The 18,409-nt window shown below is 42.4% G+C and overlaps 1 protein-coding gene across 1 annotated transcript in view; it reads right to left on the bottom strand.

Moving 5' to 3' along the window:
* Window positions 1–5,283, bottom strand: part of VSNL1 (visinin like 1) — a 63,280-nt gene extending 57,997 nt beyond the window's left edge. Inside the window, exon 1 of the mRNA XM_059660505.1 lies at window positions 4,982–5,283. The gene's annotated coding sequence lies outside the window, so the exon portion shown is untranslated. The remainder of the gene's footprint in view (window positions 1–4,981) is intronic.
* Window positions 5,284–18,409: the final 13,126 nt, after the last annotated feature.

Raw genomic sequence — 18,409 nt, forward strand, 5'->3', positions numbered from 1 at the left:
GACTTGCATGCTTTAAGTTAACTGATCAGAGTATAGAACATCTCTTTAATGTATTCACAGGCACCTTATTATTAAAGTGTCAAACCTCTTTGAGGATTCTTCAGTAATTTGCTATTCCATTTCTGTTTCATTCATTAAGTAGTTTCTAAAGCACCCCCAAGATCCCCATTTGTGAAGTTCTCAATGATTCAAGCTGTGAGCAACTCAAACTATTTTGATTCACTTAAGAGAGCACAAGTTATCTTTAGAAACCAACTGTAAATAAGAAATGAAGTGTTATGGCCCCTTCACAATGTTAACACGTTAAAATAATTCCACAGCTCAAGAGACCCATCATCTAAATGAGTGGTACACATAGCTACCATAGGCTAGGTTTGCATCACTTTAAATTATTAATAACAATTCTTGAATATAGGTAAAAATGATTATGATTTTACTTAGTAAGAGATGAAAGGGAGGATACTCATATGAGTAGATTAAAAAGCACTCTTAAAGGTGCTTTATATCTACTGGAAGTAAATTATAAAATCTTCTTTAGTCTTGCTTTTCTTTTCTGTTAAGTAACATAAAGATATTTATAGCAATGTTAATTGTTCACAGGCTTTTAGTAGAAGATTTAATTTCTTGATATAATTAATAAGGTACATTCAACTGATTCTTGTTATAACAAATATTTCATTGACAAATATTATAGAGTATCTACTATAAAAACCATCATAGAGATATGAAAAAGGTCATTAAAATATCTGCCCTTGTGGACAGTGCTTTCATATTGTAGCTATATCTTTAAAATAAAAATGTTCCTTAATATACTGTATTTTTATGTATTGGAAGGATGGATTAGGTAATTTATATGGTTCCCTTCCAGTTCATATACTATATTAATTATATGAATTAACCACTGGAATAGTAGAAATATCAATCATTTATTAATTTATCTCTGTATCATTTGATATTTTATGAAATTTAATGTTTATGTCTACTAAATATAACTGAAATGACCCTAACTGATTTGACTCAGTGGATAGAGCGTCGGCCGGCGGACTGAAGGGTCCCAGGTTCGATTCTGGTCAAGGGCATGTACCTTGGTTGCAGGCACATCCCCAGTAGGGGGTGTGCAGGAGGCAGCTGATCGATGTTTCTCTCTTATCGATGTTTCTAACTCTCTATCCTTCTCCCTTCCTCTCTGTAAAAAATCAATAAAGTATATTAATATAGAAATAAATAAATAAATATAACTGAAATGGACATTGTCAATTTCAACGTTAGACTAACTGAATGTGATTCCTTCTAAAAGAACTTTCTTATCTTCCTAAATAATGACGAATCTTAGGAGCATAGAAATCACTCAACATAAAGAAAAAGACCTTTAGAATGACATTAAAATATATTGCTTTTGTGAATAGGAAACTGGGCATTTGATATGGATGTGAAACTCCCCACGGAGCTCCTCAGCAATGTTTGGTGGAATCCGTAATTATGTGCAACCCAAACAGAAAACCTATAGCTTGCCCAGGGCGGCATTTCTAATCAAGTTACCCTGTCACAGAATGGGATTCATAGCCTCGCGAGACCAAGCAGGGCACTTCGCAACCCCAAGTCTCTGCTGTCTGCAGAGGCTACCTGGTGTTGAGAAAAATCCTGGCCTGCCTGTTTTCAGAATGGGATAGCAAGACCAGGTGTCATCTGACCCAACAGCCTTTGCTGGAACAGACTTTCCAAGAGACAGCTCCTTCCTTCCGATTCAGTAAAGGGTTGCCAAGATGGGAGGGCGGAATTCGCTTGGTAATTGGTGAATGTGTTGAGAAAGGCATCACCTACTTCCTCCACAACTTCCAAGAGGATTGGCTACTCTCTCCAATGAGAGACTCAGGCTCTGTCTTCTACCAGCCTCCCCGAAGGCCTCAGCTTTTCTAGGTCAGAATTCCTGGCATTTCCCTCAAGGGGACATTTTGGTTAGTTTTGGTTATCTTTCTGAGTGCCTGAGTGATTGCATTTGGGGAGAAGGAACAGGAAGACCTGGATTATTTTAAAACCGACTAGAACTTTATTATATAGACACTCTGGAAAAAAATGTTTTGGAAGAAAGGGAGAAACAGAGAAAGCAAGTGAGAGAGAAGGAGAAGAAAAGGAGGAAAGAGAAGAAGGCTCACATCGGCAGGTATTATTGCCGGTGCTGCTGTCCTTGTCCAGCAGGACAGAGAAGGAAGCTGTGCAGGAAGAGCTGTGCAAGCCCTTGAGAGGTTTTAGAAGCCGCACTGCTGGCCTCTATGGGCCTGGTCAGCTGGAAGCAGTCAGGCATTCTTCTCTCAGTCCTGCTGTTGCCCCACCCTCCATCTTTTCTGAAGGTGGCTGCATCTGGAGCATTGCCAGGAAGCCAGAGACAGGCATCTTGGATTTGGGTTCTGCCTTCTAGGAGGCAGGGGAGAGCTGGCAGGGCACGGTGTGTTTGCACTGCAGCTTCCTCACTCCTCAGAGTCTCAGTGCTTGAAGCTGCAGCAGTTTAGGAAGAGGCAAGAAGGCAGAAGAAGGAGCATGCGCCTGCAGGGTCTCTGAAGGCAGGATGCTCTGAAGAATTCTGGAAACATGGCAGGGCAGGATGGAGATGGGGCTGTGCTGTTCCCAAACAGGAGCTGAAGATCTAATTGGTTTGCCAGTTCTCTCTAAAACCTCCAAAGGTGCCCAAAAAATAGACTGTGGTGCAGAGGAGGCCAGGAGGCCAGACTAAACATGTAAAGAGATGCATCTAGTAGAGGTGAGGGGCAATAGGAAAGAGATCTTACAAGTAAGAAGAGGCAGAGAAGTGCTATGGTGTGAAAAGAAACCCTTGGGACCTTTCCGAAAGATGTTTGGGGAGCACATAAGTACTTATTTGACGATGTCAGCAATGTCACCGAGCATGTTAAAAGTGCAGAGAGAAGGGATCATTCCCATTCAACATTACTTTTTAATTGTTTATTCCATAGGCTAGAGAAGTTAATTGAATTTTCCCTAGCTCATGGCTCTGCGCCTCAGTTCCTCATCTGTACAAACAAGGTATTTGGGCTAGATGCTTTTGAAGGTCTGGGCCAGATGTGATCCTCTATAACTGTCAGCCTGTGAACCAGAGTATCTGAGACGAAACGTCTCTGAACTTTAATAGCAAATTTTCCCTCTTCCTCCACCAGTCATTTATCAATGCAGTGCACACCTGCACCATTCCTGGAGCTGGTTCAGCTTCAGTGATGACAAGGAGTATGGCTTAATTGTGACAGATGATTGCTCCTTCCACCCTGAAGTAAGGAAGAGAGGCACAGAGACGGCAGTATAATTTATACTTTGGGTTCCCAAGGAGAGGTTATTCTCGAATTTTCTATTTCAAATTTCATACACTTAAATAAATTATAAATTCCTTTGAGTAGGTTCTAAATAGTTGGACTGACAAATGGTTAAAGAGTTCTATAATGATCTGCCCCGTTTTTGAAAAAAAAAAATTATTTCATCCCAGAAACTGAACCTGCTTTTTCCATGGAAATCCAGTACACTGGCCATGCTCTCCCCTTGTCTGCCTGCCTCATACCATTCTGCCTGCCGGCTTCAGTGCAGCATTTTCTGGGGTTATCAAACACCTGAGCTTCATGGAGGTGCACTATTTAGTGATGTGGAAGCTACCCCCACCCCCCCATCCTCCACACACACACACCACCACCACCACCACCACCACCACCACACCACCACCACCATCACTCACACATGCAGGCACTTTTGATGGCAGTGGAGATAAAATGTGTTTTCACAAGAGTTTCTCTTTTAATTTGTCTCAATCTCAAATTTATTTTAAAAATGAATATGTAGAAATACAACTCCCTTGCTCCTCTTGTCTTGAAGTTGGACGTGACACAGAGACAGTATACACTTGTTTTCTACACCCACTGCATTTCCATTTCACTGTAGTCTCCAAAATATGGGCAGGAGGGCAACTCTGAAAAATGGATTCCCACTCTGGCATCTCCCAGGGCGCGGATCCGCGCAGTGCAGCGCTGAGCACTTGGACGGAGCATCGCCGATTCCTCCCGCCGCCCCCTCCCCCCATTCACCAGCACCTCCGATGTCCACAGCGCGGTTGACCTTGCAAAGACTTCTCCCGTGTCTGGGAAGGAACAATCCATTTTAACAAAAAACACAAAACGACCTTTCCTCCTTTAAAGAAACACTGCCAAACGCAACGCGTCTGGGTTCCCACTTCCCATGCCCGCATCCCCCAAGGCGAATACCGGATGCCAAGGCAGGTAACTAGTTTGGGTCTGACTCCCCCATTCATTCTGTCTCAGACTCTGTTCAAAATAGAGGGCTGACTGTGCGGCGGAATATCTTGCCTTTTTCTGACCATTCACCATCGTGACGAAAAACCAAAAGGGAAAAAACTAGCCACTCATTCCTAAATACCGAGAGAAATGTGCTTATGTTGCGTCTCGCTGTGTGGTTCTAAACACTTACATCCCGCTGGGAAACCAACCCTGATTTCCACACCATCTCGTCCACTCAGTTTGACTTAGCAAACACCTCCCCTGCTCTTCCACGGCGAGGAAAATGGTGCACCAACCCCACGAATGACAGGTTGCTACTGGACTGCAACCGCTCAATAGTTTTATCAGCAACCGGGAAACTTCACCATCGGTCAGTTACTTAAATCTCTGTAAGGAGATCCTACTATTTATAGACTTAAACTAAAAAAGCACCTCTGTTTCACCTGTCTTAAATCTAGCCTAAGACAACCCTCCAAAACACGCCGCGTATAAACACCCCCCCCCCATTATTCCAAATAGCCCCCCTCGGACTAACAGTGCATCCAGATAGCCAGCATCAACCAAAGCAACTGTCCCCACGCATGCAGACGCATCGATGTGCAAAGCAACGTGTGTGACAACAGCCAAAGCACCTCCCAGACAACTGGCTGCGCTACCCATGCAGAAATGCAACGAAGACTGCGTTTTCCACTTACAGTTAGAGCGCTGCGCTCGGTGACTGAACGAAAACGGCAAAACTCGGCAGGTCTTTCTATAGAGATATTTAATTCGAGCAAAAGGTTGAGCCGTCTCTGTGGTGAAGCCGCGCTCTTTTCCCCCTCCGGAGCTCTAGGCTGCTTAAATCCCTCTCGAAACGCGCCTTGCCAGCCCGGCGGCCGCAGCTACACGCTCGGGTAAATCGCTGCTGCAGATTGGGAATCCCATAGAAAACCTAGGGTCGCTGGAGCTGGCTGCGCAGGCGCGCGGGCACCCCTCCCGGCTCTCCTCCCCCCGCCCCTCCGGCTCCGCAGCCCCGGCTTGGAATGCTCGGGAGTCGGTCGCTGACCAAAAGCTGCCTGGCATTGGCGCATGCTCAGTTGGAGGGGCTCGGAGTTGCCGCGGGTGCATTCCATTCTCCAGATTTTAGCAGAAACTCCAAAGGAAAGTAGGTAGGAAAAAGGTGCCTGGCCCCCTGGCAGCGGCACCTGGAGAGGGGTGGGGGAGGGGGACTTGGGTTCCCCTCGCCCCGCCGTTGCCGAGTCCGGCGGTGAAGGCTGAGGCCGGAGATGTGCCCCGTGGATCCTGCTTTTCCCACCGCTCTCAGCCCTAGAGAGCCCCCAGCCCAGCCCCCGTCAGGCTGCAGATGAAGGAGCAAACTGCACGAATCCCTTTCTCAGAAGGAAGCGTTCCCAGCCATCTGGGAGCCCATCACCTGGGCTCCCCAAAGGAACCCTCACGGGGGTGACTTTGCATGGCCACTTCAACCTAGAGAACTGGGAGCCAGGCCCTGTGGTATCCCAGTGCCCAGGAGGTCCAGGCCCAGAAAGGCGATGGAGAAATGTGTGTTCAACGGAGCTGGGTCCGAGGCTTGCCCTGTGTGACCTTGAGCAAATCATGCTAACCGTCAACAAATGTTTATAAGTGCCTTCTGTATGCACTTCATAAATGCTTATTGAATGTGATTTTGAATATGCTTTTAGTGGGACTGGGGGGGGGGAGAGCCAAGGTGGGGATGACTCACCCTTGGAATTCAGGGTTGAGGGCTTGAACTAAGGGATCATATACCGCCCCCTTTTCTGTCCTTGAACAATGTATGTTTGCCAGCCTCCTCTGCTCCCCACTGGCCTGCCAAAGCCTAGAAGACTTGGCAAAGAGCACTGCCCAGTAAATGTTTGGTTGCTTCCCTACCAAGAAAAGCAAGGAGAATTCACTGATGTTTCCAACCTAATCAGTTTCCTCAAGTGTGTATGCTTGTACTTTCATTCATTCAACAATTATCACTGGCCACCTTCCTACTGACTATTAGGCACTGTTCTATGCTTTGGAAGTAATGCAGTGAACAAAACCCCTCCTGAAGCTTACATTCAGGTGGGAATTTTATTTTAAAGGGAGGAAAGTTCTGGGGGCGCAATGAAGATCAATGTCCTCCTTAAGCAGAGAGCTTTACAATTTGCCAAGAGCCTTCACACACCTCACCACTGGCAGGAAAGCGGCTGAGTTAACCTTTGGTTCTGAGGACACCAAGAGCATCTCCCATGGCAAATGGGCTCTAGTCCAGCGATGTTCAACTTTTTCCACCTCGTGGCATATATAAACTAATTACTAAAACTCTGTGGCACAAACGAAAATATGTCTTGTTGCCGATATGAGCAAAAAAAAAAAGACAAGGTATAATTTTGATTCATTCGCATTGGACAGCTACTGTGTGGCCTGTTGTCATTTTTTTTTTTTTTAATTTGACAATCTGAGGGAAGAGAGGTCAGTGCCCCTGACTAAATAAATAGGTATTGCATGTTTTAAAAATTCTGGAGGCACACTGGCCGGGACACAACAGTGGAAAATCGCAGCTCTAGGCTGACATATCTCTTTCCAGGAGAGAGATGCTCCTAGCTGCAAGCTGGGGTGTCAGGTTTGGAAGAACTTGAGGCTACTTAAGCGACCAGAAAAAAACACACCTCTGCTTCATGAGTCTGTGGCCATGGAAAGCCAGCTAGGTGAGGGCCTCGGGCGGTGACGTCCTGGCCTCTTGCAAAATGCCAACCTGGCCGGCCCAGAGCCAGGAACGCGCTCCCGGGGGCCAGACGCCTCGGGGAGACCGCGCAAAGGGGCAGAACGCTAGGGGCTCCGGGCACCCAGCTTGCCCAGGTTCCCCACCAGCCGACCGGCTCTCCCGCGCGGGGCTGGCGACCGCGGAAACCCGGAGCGCGGAGCGGCGGGGAGCGGGGCGCGCGGTCCTGGCGCTGCGGCAGCCCAGCAGGTTCCGAGGGTGGTGGCGCCCGCCCGGCGCTCCCGCGCCGCAGTGCGCACTGCGCAGCCGGCTCGCCCAGCCTATTCATCCTGTTTCTCTGCTTGGGGTCTGGGCAAAGTTAGTCCTGATGGGCAGCTTTGGTGGGCGGCGGAGACAGTCTCCAAAGCTTTCCAAGTAATTCCCCGTCTTTGGTCGATTGCCCAATGAAAACATTCGTGTGCGGGACTCTCCGGTTTCCCTCTGAAGGAGTCTCCGTGCGGACTGTAGCGGGCACGGTGCCATTTCTCGGCCTCGGAGAGCTGAATCTAATTATTGCGCCCCGGGAGTCTCTTTTGTGGCAATGTGAGGTTTTAGATAACTTACTTTGGACTCGTGTTTAGGAAAAAATGAGCACTGATACTTTCAAACCGTGCTCTGTTGTAAGGAAGAGTTTAGGTGCGTGCGTTTTGGTAACGCAGCTTTGTGTAATGGGGCAGGCAGGGTTTTTTTGTTGTTCTTTAGTTCTATTTGCATTGAAGAGTTGTTTGGGGTCATGTGCTATCTTAATCCTAATCTTTAATCTCCAGCTATTGCGTAACCTTATCTTTTGAAGCATTAATATTTTGTTTTTGTTTAAAAAAAATGTTTTGAGAGGCCCTTAGGTGGAGTTTTGTGTGCAGTGGAATCGCAGAAGGGAAGCCAATTCTAAAAGATAGCGAAGGAATGTTAAATGTTATCTTTTTAATTACAGAAAGCAGCTGCCCTTTTTAGGCTGGTAGAATGAGCTGTAAGGCAGGAATGTGGTGGGAAGCTGAAAAATAGGGGAGCCTTTCTTTCCGTGCAGGTGTCACGGGTGATCAAAGAAGAGCAGCGGCGTGCTGCCCCGCCCGCCTGCCCGCCCTGGGGTAGAGGGGCTGCAGTAATGTCCCTGTTCACTGAAGAATGCCACCAGCTGTGGCCGCTGCCCCACGACTTAAAGCCTGGTGCCCCACACTGCAGACCCCCGAAGTGTCAGCTTTCACACGCTGAAGAGTTTTAGGGGCGGAGGGGGTGAGTCCGGACATGGGAGAGGGCGGGAAGGAAGGTGCTATAGGGAGGGAGGGGGGTGTTTGATTTTCCTGGAGTACCTTGTAAAATCTTCACTTGCCCAGAAACAACGGAGGAGCCATTTTTCCTTTCCTTGTTTGCAAATTATGTTCTTACTTGAAGTTGCCTCATTTTCACCTCCCTCCTTCCCAGATTCAAAAATAAACAAAATAAAATCAAAGAATGACTTTTTTAGGTGTACCCAACTTCATTTAATTTTCCCATTCACTTTCATGGTAGCATGGCCAAGATGAAAACTGAGAATCACAGTAAAAGTGCAAAATGGCAGCGGTATAACAGGTCTAAGCTTGTCATCTTGTGAGCTCACGGTAATATAATATATTAGACATGCTGTGTATAAAATAAATGAGCCAAGGAGGGTGGAACTTAAGACATGAGGGCATTTAGGAAATTAGAAGAAAGATTAAGTGTTGGAAAGTCGTCATTAAAATGCAAAGAGACAGGAATTGGAAAAACTGATTTATACTCATTTAAATTCATAAAGAATAATGATAGTAATTTTCTTGTATGGGTAAAGTGCCCTTATTTGAAAAGGCTAAGAGTATTAATCCTCACAGAGGAGATGCATTATGTAAGATAATTATATTTATCCTCATTTTTTTATCCCATTTAAAAAATATGTGGATAGACCAACAAAATAAAATAAGCTCCTAAACTCAAACAGGACGTTATCACCTGGAATAAAGCCTTACAGTAGTAGTTTTACTGACACATAAATTGCTTCATCATATAATTTTGTATTCCTTCTACATGTTTTTTTCTAAAATAATTAAAAAGATGCAAAACCATGAAGGAGTAATTTCCATGCAATTAGAGGGAGAGCTCCATGCCTCTCTGGACAGGGAAGGATTAAAAGGCCCAGTTTTAATGGACTGTGTCGATCGGTTCTCCCAGCCCACTCCTGATTTATCTCTGCAATCCATGATTGAACCTAAATTCGGTTTGAAAGATAACTTTTGACGGCGTCACCAATTTCCTTTAAAGTTTGAACAACTCACCATAAAAGTTTCTTAAGTCCCTGCTGAATGAATTACCGGCAAAGCTTTGAGTTTCCTAGAAGTTTTTTGGAGTCTCAGAAATGGTCATTGTAAATGTATGGTCTACAGCTTTAAGAACAGAAAATGTTTTACTCCATTCTTTCCTCCACGTTTGGGCCTAACCTATAGATTCACAGCAGTGCTCTGAAGTTGGGAATGTTTACCACTATTTTTAGTGGCAACACAAAAGAAATAACGATAGCGGAGTTGGACTATCTATGAGCCCATTTCTTTTCTTCAGTGACTTTTTAGGTAGTTCTATATGCTAGGCCAGTGGTCGGCAAACTGCGGCTCACAAGCCACATGCGGCTTTTTGGCCCCTTGAGTGTGGCTCTTCCACAAAATACCATGTGCGGGTGCGCACATACAGTGCAAAGTTGACTTAAAACTTTAAGTAAAGTTTATTAAGTTAATTTTAGGGAACGTTGTGGAGTGAAAGAAGATGTAGTGTCGAGAATTGAGAAAGGTATGTTGAGATGGTTTGGACATATAGAGAGGATGTACAAAAGGAGGTAGACGAAACAAGTATACAAGGTGAGTGTGGATGGAAGAGTTGGAAGGGGTCGACCTCAGCGAACGTACCTCAATCAGATTGAGGACGTTTTTAGCAAAGGCCAGTTTAGGAGTACCCTAATGAAGTTAATAACAATGTACCTACCTATATAGTTTAAGTTTAAAAAATTTGGCTCTCAAAAGAAATTTCAATCATTGTACTGTTGATATTTGGCTCTGTTGACTAATGAGTTTGCCGACCATTGTGCAAATGGAATCAGGCATTCAAATACAGGAATTAGGTACTTTGGAGACAATCTGATCCATAAGAACTTCAAAAGCCCTTTTTGCCTAAAGCAGACCTTACTGACTTGTTTCTCCATTCAATCTCTATTTCCCTTAATATTGTTCCTTTGAATTTTTAATGAAACTCTCAAACTCAACAGAGAATCTTAGCATACAATTTAAAATGAAATAAAAAGGATGAATTCTACACTTCCTCTGAGACAACCAACAAAAACAAAACCTCTATCCTTCATCAAAAGATTTTCATAATTGAGTTTATATGTTCACCTAACTTCCAGAAGGAGCAAAGAAATAGTGGCCTTCCGCATTTTGAGTGTGATCGTATTCCTCCTTTAAAGTTCATTATACCATCCCAAGGAGGTTCAAGAAGAGAAAGAGTGACCATTGAGGATCTTTGATTTTTTTCAGAATGTATCTTCAGTACCTGTTATCATAGCCTCTAGGAGGGTGGATTGCACTGATTTTTTAAAAGAGAAAAAAACCAACAACAACTCTGTGCAAGTAATTCATGGTGGTGTTCAGTAGTGGATGAGGAGGTTGAATTCTTTTGGATCCATTCATTATTCATTTATTTAGCACTTTTTGAACATCTACTTTGTACCAAACAGTGTTCAATCCTATTTATGTGTAAAATAGGTACTGTAATAACCCATTTTACATATGAGGAGGAAATTGAGGCAATGTATATATTAGTAATATCTCCAGATGCCACTCTTCAGTTAGCCTCAATTTCTCCTCCTTCTTCACCCCATTGCAATTAATATTATAATTTCCTCTCTATAAATTACTACCTTTTTATCCACCTAAAATGTGGATAAATGCAAGATAAATGTTGTACAGCCCAATTTATTTGTGAAATAGGTACTATTATGGTATAACTCATTTTACAATGCAAGTTGAAATTGCCCTGAAACTTATCTGTCGAATTATCTTAATGTTAGTTTACATTGTTAGGGACTGTTTTTGTCTTTTTCTGTATTTTCATGAATATTTTGATGGGCAATATATCAAGTATAGTTCTCCTGTTTCTGAGTTAATCTGGAAGAGGTAGTCTATTGTGAGCTTTCAAAAAAATGAATTAATGGTAAATAATTCCCCATTAATGTACCATAAAAGTGAACCAAATGTAGCAGCTATCACTACTGTCCTTATCCAGCAAATATTAATTAATTATCTAAAGCTAGAGGATGAAGGTTCAAGATTAATAAGACACAGCCCTGCCCAGAGGTGTGGCTCAGTGATTGAGCGTTGGACCTATGAACCAGGAGGTCATGGTTCGATTCCCGGTCAGGGCATATGCCTGGGTTGTGGGCTCAATCCTCAGTGTGGGACGTGCAGGAAGCAGCTGATCAATCACTGTCTCTCATCATTGATGTTTCTTTCTCTCTCTACCTCCCTCTCCCTTCTTTTCCTTTCCTCTCTGAAATCAATAAGAATGTATTAAAAAAAAAAAAAGATATAGTCCTGCCTATAAAAGGCTTTCAGTCTGTTCCAGGAAATGAATTAGTAAATAGATAATTAAAAAACAGTTTGATAAATTCTAAATTCTGTTCTAAGCACAAAGGTATGGCAGAATATTTGTGAGAGAAAGAACCTAGATTATGAAAAGGACACCAAAGGAGATGATGACTGAGCTCAATCTACAGCTTCAGTCGGTAAAATGTTGATGCCATGTACCAAGAACTTTGCAACTCTTATTTAGCACAGCTAAAGTTGTTACAATTAAAAATAACATCTTTGATTTTCTTAATGCATACTACTCTTCAATATTCTTATAATATTCGATATACTCATTGTATTCTCCACCTAATCTTCATAATAGTCCTGTGAGGTAGGTAATTTAATTACTAGTAGCTTAATTTTGCTGTTGAGGAAATCAAACACCAGACAAATTAAATATCATATCTAACACAATAAACTTGAAGTCCATAGGAAAGCATGTCATAATTTTGAAATTATTTGAATCTGGTCAGTGATTAAGGAAACAGTAATAACTTCAAATTCAAAATCCTTATTAATGATCCATAAAATGTTAAAATATACTTTTAAAATATTTAATTGATATTTTTTAGAGAGAGAAGGGAGAGGGAGAGAGAGAGGAAAAAAAGGAATCCATGTGAGAGTGAAACATGGATCATCTGCCTCCTGCACGCTCCCTGCCAGGGATGGATTCTGCAACCAGGGCATGTGCCCTGACCAGGAATGGAACGGGCAACCTTTCTATGCACAGGGCAGTGTTCAACCAACTTAGCTACACCGGCCAGGGCAAATGTTAAAATATTTTTTTTTAAAAATCTATAAGCCAAAGCAGAGTCAGTTAACTCAGGATAGAAAAAAATGTTTCTTAACTGTTCTTTATCACTATTAGGTAAGAAGATGTACAGTATTGAGTTAAATAGCATGCCCTCAAGAATTCATGTCCATTCAGAACCTAAGAATGTGACCTTATTTGGAAATAGGTTCTTTGTAGGTTAAGATGAGCTCATAATGGGCCCTACATCCAGAATAACTGGTGTTTGTGAGAAGCGTAAAGACACAGAGACAGGGACACATACAGGTGACTATGGCGGCAGAGACTGGCATTATGTCCGGGGTTTCCAGCAACCACCTACAGTGGGAGCAGATTCTTCCTCAGAGCCCCCAAAGGAATCAGCCCCAGGGATACCTGGATTTCAGACTTCTGGCCTCCAGAACTGTAGGAAAATAAATTTTTTATTGTTTTAAGCCACCCATTCTGTGATATCTTGTTACAACAGCCTAGGAAATTAATACAGAGAATAAGTGCTCTTAAATACAGCAATTGACATTTGGGTTTTCAAGAAAGACTATGCTGGTAGCAAGATAATAGAAAGATAAAGTTTTCTTTTCTACAAATAGACCACCCCCCCCTTTTTATTTTCTATGAAAATGACAGGACTTTGAATTCAGAGTCATAGATTCATGAACCAACTCTGCTACTTCTTAGATGTGGTCTTGAGCAAATTAAGTTACCTTCATGACTTAATTTCCTCATTGATAAACTGAGAAATATTAAAACTCTACCTAAAAGTAGGGCTCTGTTGCTCAAAAATTCAAGATATTAGTCACCCACAAAACTCTGCAGAGTAAGTTAATAGAGCTAATTTGCATGTAAGATGATATTGAGCCACTTTCTTCCTATCGAAAACTAAATTAAATTCATGGTTTTGGTTTTGAGTTCATTTAAAATAATTTCCTTAGAGACTTTTCATATTGTTGCTCATGAAAATCAGATTAGGTACATTGATCACAGTGCCAGTGCAAGAAGTAATACAAATTCTGTTTAAGATTTCCCAGGCTAGTTTATAGATGTTCTAATAAAAGTGAGTATTAATAACCCTAATGTTAGACAATATTTTGAAATTAGACTTATATAACACTTTGCCAATATAATGTGTTTGTTTTTTTTTTAAATAGGATAACAGCACACATAATGTTTTTAGAAACACTCATTGACTGTAGACCTTATTGATTCTGATTGTGAATTGGATAAATAAAACTAAATAACATATTAATTGTATTATTTCTTTAATGTATTATATAGCCTTAATATTCACGAGGGATATGTCCTAAGACCTTCCTGACTCTCCAATACACAAATATCACTGTAGAATAAAATTGCTTAGTTGGTGAAACCATAACTACCTACTTATAGAGTATTAAATCCTATATAATAAAGTGCTAATATGCTAATTAGACCAAATGGTATAACAACCTGGACAACCAGTGGGGGCGGGGGCTGGGGCTGCAGGGCTGCGAGGCAGCTAGGGCAGCTGAGGGCCTACCCTTGCACAAATTTTGTGCATCGGGCCACTAGTAAGATAATAAATTAAGAACAACAAAGCTACATTGAGCTGCACACACAAAGGTGATCAGTTGACTAAGACTTATACTAATTTCATTCTCAATTGCAGGCACCAGCTTCATAGTTATATAAGATTCACAATTGTACCTTAGCAAAATGACATATTACTGTCGTTATAACCCCCAGGGTCATTCACAAATAGATACAGCCCCAAAATTAAATCTATAAAAGCCATATTCTATTAAAAATCCCGCTATCTGGAAACATTAAAATTTCCATACATCATTGTACTACTTGAAAAATATGTAATTGAAACTTGAGATCCTGGCCATTTTGAAAGCAATTTGAATGCAGTGGATGAAGGTCAGTTTTGAAAGAGCTAAAATGTACTCTTTGGTCTTTATGGCTTCAACATGCATTTGTAAAAATAGGTCTTCCTGAAGATTTTTTAAAGCTCTTTCTGAAGCTCTTTCTCTTTAGGAGCTAATAAAGCTATTAATCTAAGAGGATGGGCCATTAATGATGTTATTTAAAACATGTACTGTGTGAATAATTTGTCACTTTGCTCTAAAGGAAAGAATACTTGTCTTTAGAAAACACCTGTGTTTATCTGGTGAGTCTGTATCTCTCCAGCACCTGGTAAAAGAACTTGTAGGGTCACTTTAAGCTAATTAAGAAAGCCTTGTCCAGGAGCCTTAAGGTAGTTAAAACACAATGTTGCTGATGCTGTCAGGTAAGTGCACTTTTCGGTTTATGGTCTGAATATTTCTTTTTGGTCCTTCCTGTAGGAAGGATCACACTTTTTTTGTGTGTGAGCAGTGCATTTTATTGAAATGGTACAAATGAGTGGAAAGGTGCCAAAGACAAATCTCTTCTGATTAATGACAAGATAGTTTTCCTTCAGAGAGAGCAACACTGTACCGTTTGGTGGTGATGCTGATGCTCTGCTTCTGTGGGATGGACTAGGGCTGGGTCAAGTACAGGCCGTGGTGCTGATTTCTGACCAGATCCTAGGTCTGAAGTTAGAGCAGAAGAGAATTCTTTAACTGAGTCTAAGCAGGACAAGATTTCCTCCAAGATCTCCTGTTCTCACCAGGGGCATCTCCAGACCAAAGTGCTCTCCTGACCTCTAATGTGAAGTATTCCTAGAATCCCACCCAAATTTGTACCCCCAAATGAAGACTTTTACAACAGATTGGTATATTTTTACCAAAAAACCAGGTTATAGCGTATTGCTGAATTTGGATAGCTGTAACCTTTCCTACTTACTCAACGTCTTATTCAAATACCATGAAGACTTTCCTGACTACCTATTCCAGAGTGATATTTCCTACGATACTTAATATGAGCAGAAAATTAAACTAAATATCACTGTGACACATAGTTTTCCCTTTAGATTTTAATATCCAACTATATTGTAAAGCTACTTAGTATAGGATCTTTCTTATACTTCTACTTTGTATCATTCAAAATGCCAAGTTTCTGATTCAAATAGAGCTCAGTATTTATTTAGTTGGTTAATTCCCTCTTTCTCTTTAGTTTTTATTCTCAGTGGAGTAGTTTTCAATGCTTTTACAATGTGGAAGAATTAAAATTTAGTTGGGAGTTCTGATAACTGGGAAGATTATTTTTATAATTTAATAATGATACTGTTTTATAATTGGTACTAGGGGCCCGGTGCACGAAATTCGTGCACTGGGTGTGTGTGTGGGGGGGGGGGTAGTGTCCCTCAGCCCAGTCTGCCCCCTCTCACATACTGGGAGCCCTCAGGCGTTGACCCCATCACCCTCCAATCGCAGGATCGGCCCCTTGCCCAGGCCTGACGCCCCTGCCAGAGGTGTCAGGCTTGGACAGGGGACCCCCATCTCCCCCGATCACTGGCTCTGGCCCCCGCCCAGGCCTGAGGCCTCTGGCCCAGGAATCATGCCTGGGCAGGGAACCCCCATCTCCCTCTGATCGCTTGTTCCACCCCCCGCCCAAGCCTGACGCCTCTGACCCAGGCTTCAGGCCTGGGCAAGGGGACCATCATATCCCCCCAATCCCCGGCTCCGCCCCCCAGCCAGGCCTGATGCCTCGGCCAGAGGAGTTGACCCTCATCACCCTCCGATCACCAATCACCGGATCAGCCCCTTGACCAGGCCTGAGGCCTCTGGCCTAGGCGTCCGGCCCGGGCAGCGGGGACCCGCAGCTGCAGCGGCCCCGCGATCGTGGGCTCCGCTTTAGGCCCAGGCATGGGACCCCTAGCTCCCGGGACTGCCAGCTTCCACCGTGCCCAGCTCCCATCGCTGGCTCCACTCCTACTTCCTGCTATCACTGGCCAGGGCTGCAAAGGCGCCTGATTCTCCGATCATGGCTGGGGGGCAGGGCAAAGGCGGCCCCAGGGCCGCCTTTGCCCTGCCCCCCAGCTCTTAGCTCCCCCCTGGGTTTCCGATCACTGTCAGTGGCAGGGGGCTTCTTCCTGCTTTCCCTTTCGCCTCCCTGCATTGTGCCTACATATGCAAATTAACCGCCATCTTGTTGGCAGTTAACTGCCAATCTTAGTTGGCAGTTAACTGCCAATCATAGTTGGCAGTTAACTGCCAATCATAGTTGGCAGTTAACTGCCAATCATAGTTGGCAGTTAACTGCCAATCATAGTTGGCAGTTAACTGCCAATCATAGTTGGCAGTTAATTTGCATATAGCCCTGATTAGCCAATGAAAAGGGTATCGTCGTACACCAATTACCATTTTTCTCTTTTATTAGATAGGATAGTGGGTGTGATAGATAATTCTCCATTTACAAAACCCCTAACAGTGGCAGTGTTCTTATATTGATTTTAAAAATGCATTTTGACATTTTCCAGCTAATGATTATATTGTTATTATTCACTATAGGTTTGTGCCAGATATGGTTGAATATATTATAAAAGTATTTAAACAAGAAGAGACGTAGTGTTTGGGTTAATTTTTATGAACACTGTGCGATTAGCTTTATGAATGAAAGAGGAAATTAGACTTGACAGAGGGAGTTTCCAGGCTTATTTGACTGGGCAACAGTTTTTACAATTGACATTAGACACTGGAACTGAACCATCTTTTGGCAACCAATGTAATCATTTGCAAGCCAAGAAATCTGCTTATATTATTCTTTATGTTGTTGTCCTTTTTTGTCCTTTTTTTTTTTCTTCCTACTGACAAGTGAAGGCTGTGCTAGACTTAATTTAATTTCTCTAACTATTCATTTGGTAGCCACCATGGACAAGATCATAGCTTTCCAAGGCCATCGTAAAAGTTTAAATAGTTTTCCCTTTTATATTTTCTAAGGGAAAGTAAAATATTTTCTTATATTAAGTGATTGTCTATATGCAGGTAACACTGAAATCCACATACTATTGATTTAAAGATTTTTGTTACTCAAATTAATTTTTGTGAAATTAGTTCCAAAATCAGGAAATAAAAGCTTAATCATATTAAACAATAAGAAAAATCTTCAAGAAGTTACTACGTAAGATCATTTTGATGATGACACTGCCCAGTGAAAATTCTGCTAGCTTGCAATCCTCTCAAAATCAGACTATAGGCAAACCCTATGACCTTGGAGGTTTATACTAGGAAACACGGGCTGCCGAAAGGGTAAATGGTGAATGATGCCACGATTCTAGCCTTCCATTTGTCAGCCCCCAGTACAACTATTCTGCAGACACACAGTATAGTTGGAGTTTAAATTGGCATATTTTATTTCCATGTTGAAGTTCCTGACAAAGTTTCATGTTGTATCAGTTCTTCAAGTATAGGTAATTATCGTTTGAGGAAATTCATTTGTAATCAAACCCAATGTAAGAGGTCTTTTTAAAAAATATATTTGTATTGATTTCAGAAAGGAAGGGAGAGGGAGAGAGAAATAGAAACATCCATGATGAGAGAGAATCATTGATTGATTGCCTCTTGCACGCCCCCTACTGGGGACTGAGCCCACAACCCGGACATGTGCCCTTGATAGGAATGGAACCCAAGACCCTTCAGTCTGCAGGCCAACATTCTATCAACTGAGCCAAACCAGTTAGGGTGTAAGAGGTCTTTTCTTCAATGGCATGCAGAAATTGAAATACTTGTCTTATTTTTTTTAATCCTTCTACCAGAGAGGAGTTTGGAGAGTAAAAGTGGAAAAAGATAGTGCTATTACATTACTATGGAAGAAGTCTATTCAGCAGAGCGACACATACGTATTTTAGTGTTTCTGACTACAAAGCCAGTGCTTTTCAGAAGAGCATGGCATCCAGCACAGTAATGAGACATATATTCTGTACTAAATATTGTTTGAACTGAAATAAGTTTTTTTCTGTGTTTGTGTTTCCACCCATCAGAGATTTTATAAGCAAAAAACAAGAAAACCTGTGCCTTTTCACACGTTTTTTTGTTTTTGCTTTTTTTCTGCAAAAAGCTTTCTTGTC

Source organism: Myotis daubentonii, chromosome 12 (genome assembly GCF_963259705.1).
Source record: "Myotis daubentonii chromosome 12, mMyoDau2.1, whole genome shotgun sequence".
Classification (NCBI taxonomy): Eukaryota; Metazoa; Chordata; class Mammalia; order Chiroptera; family Vespertilionidae; genus Myotis; species Myotis daubentonii.